Here is a 7034-nt window from a genome sequence, read left to right on the forward strand (position 1 = left end):
AAATATCTGGAAAAAGATGTGCTCCTCTCTGATTAGGTGCTATCAAAGACTAAAGGAATGGTTGTTGTAGTAGGGACGTGTGGCAAGTGGGAACTGAATCAATTACACTGCATTCATGAAAGGGATGCTCAGCAACCATAAAAATAAACTGGTGCATATACTTCCCAGAATGATGTTGAGGATATATTGCTAATGGAAAAAAAAAAAAAAAAACCAAACTATAGACCCATGTGTTTCACACAATTATATTTCTATAAAAACTGCACACACATTTATACACATGCATGCAAATGTCTGCATTAGCCTTAGAACACTTGGCAACACATCAAACTGCTAAAGTGATCACTTCAGAGACACAGTAGGGGCTGAGGTTGACATTTGCTTCATATCCTGTGTGTGTGCACCCTCATAATATTTAAAGTAATGACAACCATGTAACTTTCTTCATTTTCAATAGTATATTTCAAGTGAAATTTGAAATATTTCAAATTTACATTTCAAATTTCAATATATTTCAAATTAAAATATAAAGAAATCCATCGTATACAGCTTTCCTGTTCACGTAAATAAACATATATACTCACATATGTATACATTTAAGCAAGAAAGAAACTTTGATATTTACAAACATGACTGCTCAAAAACATTTGAGGAATAACTTTTTTATAGAAATGGTATTTGTTTTGTTTCCATTGGAAAGACCCTTATGCTGGGAAAGATAGAAGGCAAGAGGAGAAGGGGGTGGCAGAGGATGAGATGGCTAGACAGCATCACTGACTCAACAGACATGAATTTGAGGAAATTCTGGGAGATATGAAGGACAGGGAAGCCTAGTGTGCTGCAGTCCATGGGGTCGCAAAGAATCAAACACAACTTGTCAACTGAACATTTGTTATGTTGAAAAATTTTGATCTTGTGTAGGTAAGTTAGGGAGCTGGAGTCTGAGAAGCCTGAATTTCTTTACATGATAGAAAAATGTTTGTGTATAGGATGTGGTTTGAGTTGGTTACTGTCAGCAGTATGATTTCAATATTGCCTCTGCCACCCCTACAAAATCCTGAATAAAGTCTACATGGCTCATGAAAGGTTTGGTATAAGAGGATTCTCTTGGCATAACTCAGAGTCAATTAGAGTGCAATTCAAGGGCAAATGCAAAGACAATGGGATTTGAAGAAGAAGGGACTGTGCAAAGTAACTCTCCAGGAATTTTTAGGAATTTAGATGATATTTTGCATTTGTCCTAGATATTGCTTAGGAGAGTGCTTCAGGGAGAAAACTCATATAGCTTTGACTGTGTTACCTGGAGTCTGTAGGCAAAGAATGCTAATTCAAAATCTGACAAAGCTTAACAGTGAGAAACTATAGCTGTCTAGTTATTTTGAAGGCTGAGTGAGAGTGATTCCAGGGGGCTGCCTAGAGGGGTGATGAGATCCTAATTCAGATGACATCCTGTGAGGAGTGGACCAAAGAAACCAGAGGCTGGGACAGCAGAGATGTGTGAGTAATGTTGGGAGAAGACTTTGTCTGCACTGAAGTGTGTACAGTGAGAGACCCCCAGCAACAAAGGAGTGGCATCTGGAGAAACCACGGCCACTCCCCACAAAAGAGAAGTAGTCTTTTTTAAATGATTTTATGTATTTATTTAGTGTTGGCTGTGCTGGTTCTTCCTTGCTGTGTGGGCTTTTTGTCTAGTTGCAGCAAGCAGGGACTACTCTCTAGTTGCAGCGCGTGGGCTTTTTATTGTGGTGGCTTCTCTTGTTGGGGAGCACAGGCTCTAGGGCGTGTGGTCTTCAGTTTCCTGTGACACATGGGCTCAGTAATTGCAGCTTCCAGGCCCCAGGGCACAGACGCTATGGTTATGGCGCACTGGCTTAGTTGCTGCGAGACAAGTGGGATCTTCCTGGATCAGGAATCGAACCTGTGTCTTGTGCATTGGCAGGCAGATTCTTTACCACAGAACCACCAGGGAAGCCTGGAAGTAGTCTGAACAACAACCACGAAGCTCAGAAAGTACCAAGGGCATATCAACACTCGAGTTGAGTAAGATGTTCCTTGTGCTACACTCTTCTTTCCTGCCATATAAACCTTGAAGTGCCAGGGGCAGCCCAGCACGTGGAGGAGTGCTAGATGGACCTTAAAGAAGAATGTGAGGCTCAAGATCTTATTTTCTACAATGTGAAAGTGAAGTGAAAGTCGCTCAGCTGTGTCCGACTCCTTGCGACCCCTTGAACTATACAGTCCATGGAATTCTCCAGGCCAGAATACTGGAGTGGGTAGCCTTTCCCTTCTCTAGGGGATCCTCCCAACCCAGGGATTGAACCCAGGTCTCCTGCACTGCAGGCAGATTCTTTACCAACTGAGCCTCAAGAAGGCTAAAAAATTTAAGAACATTCTCTCTTCCCCCAACATAGACATAGTTGAGAAGGAAAACACAGAACATGCTAATATTTAAGATCCAGTGGTTTAAAACATATACCAGACACTTACAAAACTAATTTTTGTTTCAGTTTAATACATTTTATCTCTATAATAAATGAAATGTATTTGCTTATTCAGTGCTATTAATTGAGTGCCAGCTCTGTGCCAGGCATTTTGGTCTCTGAAGAAATAAGGAGCAGAATGGCAAAATCTCCTCTGTAGGGAGTTTACCTTCCAGGTGGGGTGACCCAGGGCAGAAATGTAATAGGACAAACTGACATAGCAACAAGCTGTATCCTGAAAAGTAACTCAGCTAAGATCATAGAGTGACAGGACTGCTAATCTATCATGGAGACATCAGGTTAATTTGGTAGCATAAAATTTAGGTAAATTGGAAGCCATGAAGAAATGCATCATGGGCTATCTTGAGGAAGAGCCATTTGGCCTGAAGGATCATGGGATGCAGAGGATGACTCCACGTCTCAGCCAGGTTGAAAAGTGCAAGGAGATCCTGGTAGAGAAGCCAATGAACAGTGAGCCCCTTATTTCAGATGAAACAACTTCCAGGGTAGCTTTCATTACTGGACAGTGACACGGAGCGTCACCCAGTTACTAGGGTGGGGGATGTGGCAACTGTGACTGTAAATGTGAAATCTCTGCCTGAGCAGGCAATTGCTTTGTGTAGATTCCACCTGTCCTCTTGGTCACAGATAAGCTGTTGATACCCTTTTCGACCCCAAATAAATAAAGTCCGTGAACAAATTCCAGCATGATGAGAAGGGTTCACATTGAGAGCTCGGAGCCCCTTTCCTGGGTCTTGTCTGCAGTCAATTAAACTGGATGCTGACAAAGTGGTTCATCCAAAGCAGCAAGCCCCTGCCCGCCAAGACAGACTTCATCCCTTCCCATCGCAGCCTCTGCTCCTGCATCAGCTTCTCACTTTTCAGCCTTTCCCTCTCCGTTTCATCATGACATGTTGAGAGGATCTCGGTGCCCAACATGATTGCAGTGAAAGTGTAAACAGAAGGCCCTCAAGGCACAGGAAGATCAACAGGATTGTAGTTAAGAAGGTGAAAAAATCACTATATTTCTGTCCAGTACACTCAGATGCAAGAGATGAATGCAAGAGATGATCCTCTGGAGCCCACAGAGGATCAGCATACACACTGAGGTCTGCATTACATATACAGTAAAGATCACAAAAGTCTCTGATTCTCCTCCATCAGCATGGGCAGCAATTGTCCAGCTTCTGAATACATCTTCTACAAATACTGCAGTGGTGGGTGTGCTCAAGCCAGATACAGCGGCAGTTGAGCATTTGTAGATCTTTCTTCCAGGCTCAGCCTCAAGCCCCCATGTACTCTTTCTTTTGAATATTTTATTGAAGTAGTTTCTTTACAGTGTTGTGTTAATTTCTGATGTACAGCAGAGTGAATCAACTGCCTGTGTACATATATCCATTCTTTTTTGGATTTGCTTTCCATTGAGGTCACCACAGAGCACTGAATAGTTTCCTGAGCGATACACTAGGTTCTCATTAGTTATCTATTCTATATGTAGTCATCAGTAACGTATATATTTCAACTCAACTCTTCCAATTCATCCCCCATCCCCTGCCCTTTTGGTGTACATATGTCTGTTCTCTAAGTCTGTGTCTCTATTTTTGCTTTGCAAATAAGATCACCTATGCCATTTTTCTAGATTCCACATATATGTGTTAATATGTGATTATTGTTGTTGTTGTTTGGTCCCTAAGTCATGTATGACTTTTTTGTGACCCTCTGGCGTATAGCCCACCAGGTTCCTCTACCATGGTATTTTCCAGGCAAGAATGCTGGAGTGGGTTGTCATTTCCTTCTTCAGGGGTCTTTCTGACCCAGGGGTTGAACTTGTGTCTCCTATATTGGCAGACAGATTCTTTACCACTGAGCCACCACGGAAGCCCCAATATATGATACAAACAATAAACGCTGGAGAGGGTGTGGAGCAAAGGGGACCGTCTTGCACTTTTGATGAGAATGTAAATTGGTTCAGTCACTATGGAAGATGGTATGGAAGTTCCTTAAAAAACTAAAAATAAAACCACCATATGACTCAGAAGTCCCACTACTGGGCATGCACAGAGAGAAATCCATGTATTCTTTAATAGCATTTCCTTTGGTGCTGCCCTGGGGTGGGTGAGCATGGTCTTCAGGAGAGACAAATGGGGTGAGCACTGTCAGCAGCATGACCAACATCACCAGGAAGTCCATGTAGACGACCGGGAGCCACGTGATGTAGGCACAGATCCTGCCACAGACCTCTCAGATGAACTAACTGGTCTCTGGTGGCCCTATCTGCCTCTGAGCAGGAGGAGGCAGAAAAATCTTCATTGTCATTTCAGTCCGGAGAGGATGACGCTTGCCATCTCACCAGCCAGCGTCCTAATGACCGCATGGTTTCCCAAAATACTCACACAAGTTATTTCTAAAAGTTACGTGAACATTTTGTGCCCCCCCCTTTTTTTCAGGATCTTAAGGTGCATACTGTCCTTTGTAATAGGATACAACGCCCAGACAGGGTCGCCTGGTACCTCGGCTACTCCCGGCCTGCAGGTGCACACAGCTTTGACAGCAGCTGGGGGGGCAGGGTGCATCGTGCAGCCAGTGTGCTCATGGCTTGGGTGGAGCAGGCAGAGGCTGAGATTTTTGAGGCAAGAATTCTGAAGCAGGTTGTCATTTCCTCCTCCAGGGAATCTTCCTGACCCAGGGATCAAACTCAGGTCTCCTGCATTGACAGGTGAATTCTTTACCAATGAGCCAAGGGTTAAAGCTAAAGAAATTGATGTAACATGGGGTCAGGTTTGTTCTCCTCTCTTACAGTATGGCTATTAGACAGCAACCAACAATGTCTGCTACAAGCCATGGCTTTCCCATCTTTTTTCTGCTCCTTGTAGCAAATTCCATGACCATATGGCTCTGAATTCAGTATATGTGTGATAAAGTGAGCATTAAATTGCCTTATGGAAATGTTTTCTCTTCTGTATGCCCCATGTTCTTTTATGCTTTCCGACTTTCATATATGTTCTTACTTCTGCTTGTCATTCCTCTTTCTTTCTCTTCTTATTCAGTCTTCAGGATTTAACCAATGGGTTTTCATTCATTTACTCATTCATTCTATATCTGATAATATCTATTGTTTATTATAAGTCAGGCAAATAGAAATTATGTTGGTGAGAAACTGTGTTGGAGAAGACTCTTGAGAGCCCCTTGGACTGCAAGGATATCAAGCCAGTCAATTCTTAGGGAAATCTCCTGAATATTCTTTGAAAGGACTGATGCTGAAGCTGAAACTCCAATACTTTGGCCACATGATGTGAAGAACTGACTCATTGGAAAAGACCCTGATGCTGGGAAAGATTGAAGGCAGGAGGAAAAGGAGATGACAGAGGATGAGATGGTCGGATGACATCACCGCCTCAATGGACATGAGTTTGAGTAAACTCTGGGAGTTGGTGATGGACAGGGAAGCCTGGCGTGCCGCAGTCCATGGGGTCTTAAAGAGTCGGACACAACTGAGCAACTGAACTGAACTGACGGAAATTATGAAGGAAAGTGTAGACACAGCTTATGATGGAAGAGATGGAGACATGAAACAACAACTCAAACAGAGCATAGTAAGTGCTAATATGGAGTTAAGTACTAACATCTGAGCTTTGATCACCTACTTCACCTAAGATAGGAGATTGACCTTGTTGGAGGAGGTAAGGCTTAAATGGTACCTGGAAGGAGTCACAAAGGTAGGAGGGAAAAGTCATCATTCCAGCATGTGCAGAGTGCCAAGAGAACATGGTTCCTTCAGGAACATTAAATGGTAAAGCCCGAATTCCATCCAGCAGTTGGAGAGGAATTTCCTATCCTCCTCATGGAGATTTTATATCAGTCTAAATACACTTGTTATGTTTGAAAGCTTTATAAACTATCCTATACAAGTCAGTGAGTCATTATGTATTAGTGGAAAAAGGAAGAGATTGAAATTATATCTATATTTGAATTCTGACACATTCACACATTCTGTGACTTTGGGTAAGATAACGCCCTCATTTGAGCATCTTTCTTATCTGTAAAAGAGGAACAATTATGAAACTCCAAAATAACTTACTACTTGCAAAACACCTGTAAGTGCCTGTTTCATAATGAATTTTTTAACAAGTATTACTCCTCTTCCTTCTGCTTCAATATTAATTCTGGTGTTAGTTTCTTTCTTGAAATTCTCTCCTCACTTGGCATCCATTATACTCTCTCTTAGTTCTCAGCCTCAATTCTATAACTGTTGCTTTTGGTCTCCATCATGGTTTTCTCTTCCACTGATGGATCTTCTTTTCTTTAAAGATTAGTTATCTCTAGGTATTTGCTTGCAAAAGCATAAAAATTTAAGGCTGACTCTATTTCTTGATATACTTCTTAATTTCAGTGACTTCTTCTAAGCCCCTACCCATATTTCAACAGCTATGTGGATAGCAATATTGTGTTATCTATCTATTGCCATATAGGGATTTATCAGATTTACCCCAAACTTATGTCTCAAAGCAACATTTATTACTCCACAGTTTCTGTAGGTATGAATCTGGGCCTTGC

At 42.0% G+C, this 7034-nt stretch overlaps 1 pseudogene; it reads right to left on the minus strand.

Moving 5' to 3' along the window:
- Window positions 1-3122: 3122 nt before the first annotated feature.
- LOC122447254 lies at window positions 3123-4670 on the minus strand (annotated as a pseudogene).
- Between the last annotated feature and the right edge of the window lie 2364 nt (window positions 4671-7034).

This window comes from Cervus canadensis, chromosome 9 (assembly GCF_019320065.1).
Source record: "Cervus canadensis isolate Bull #8, Minnesota chromosome 9, ASM1932006v1, whole genome shotgun sequence".
In the NCBI taxonomy this organism is placed as follows: domain Eukaryota; kingdom Metazoa; phylum Chordata; class Mammalia; order Artiodactyla; family Cervidae; genus Cervus; species Cervus canadensis.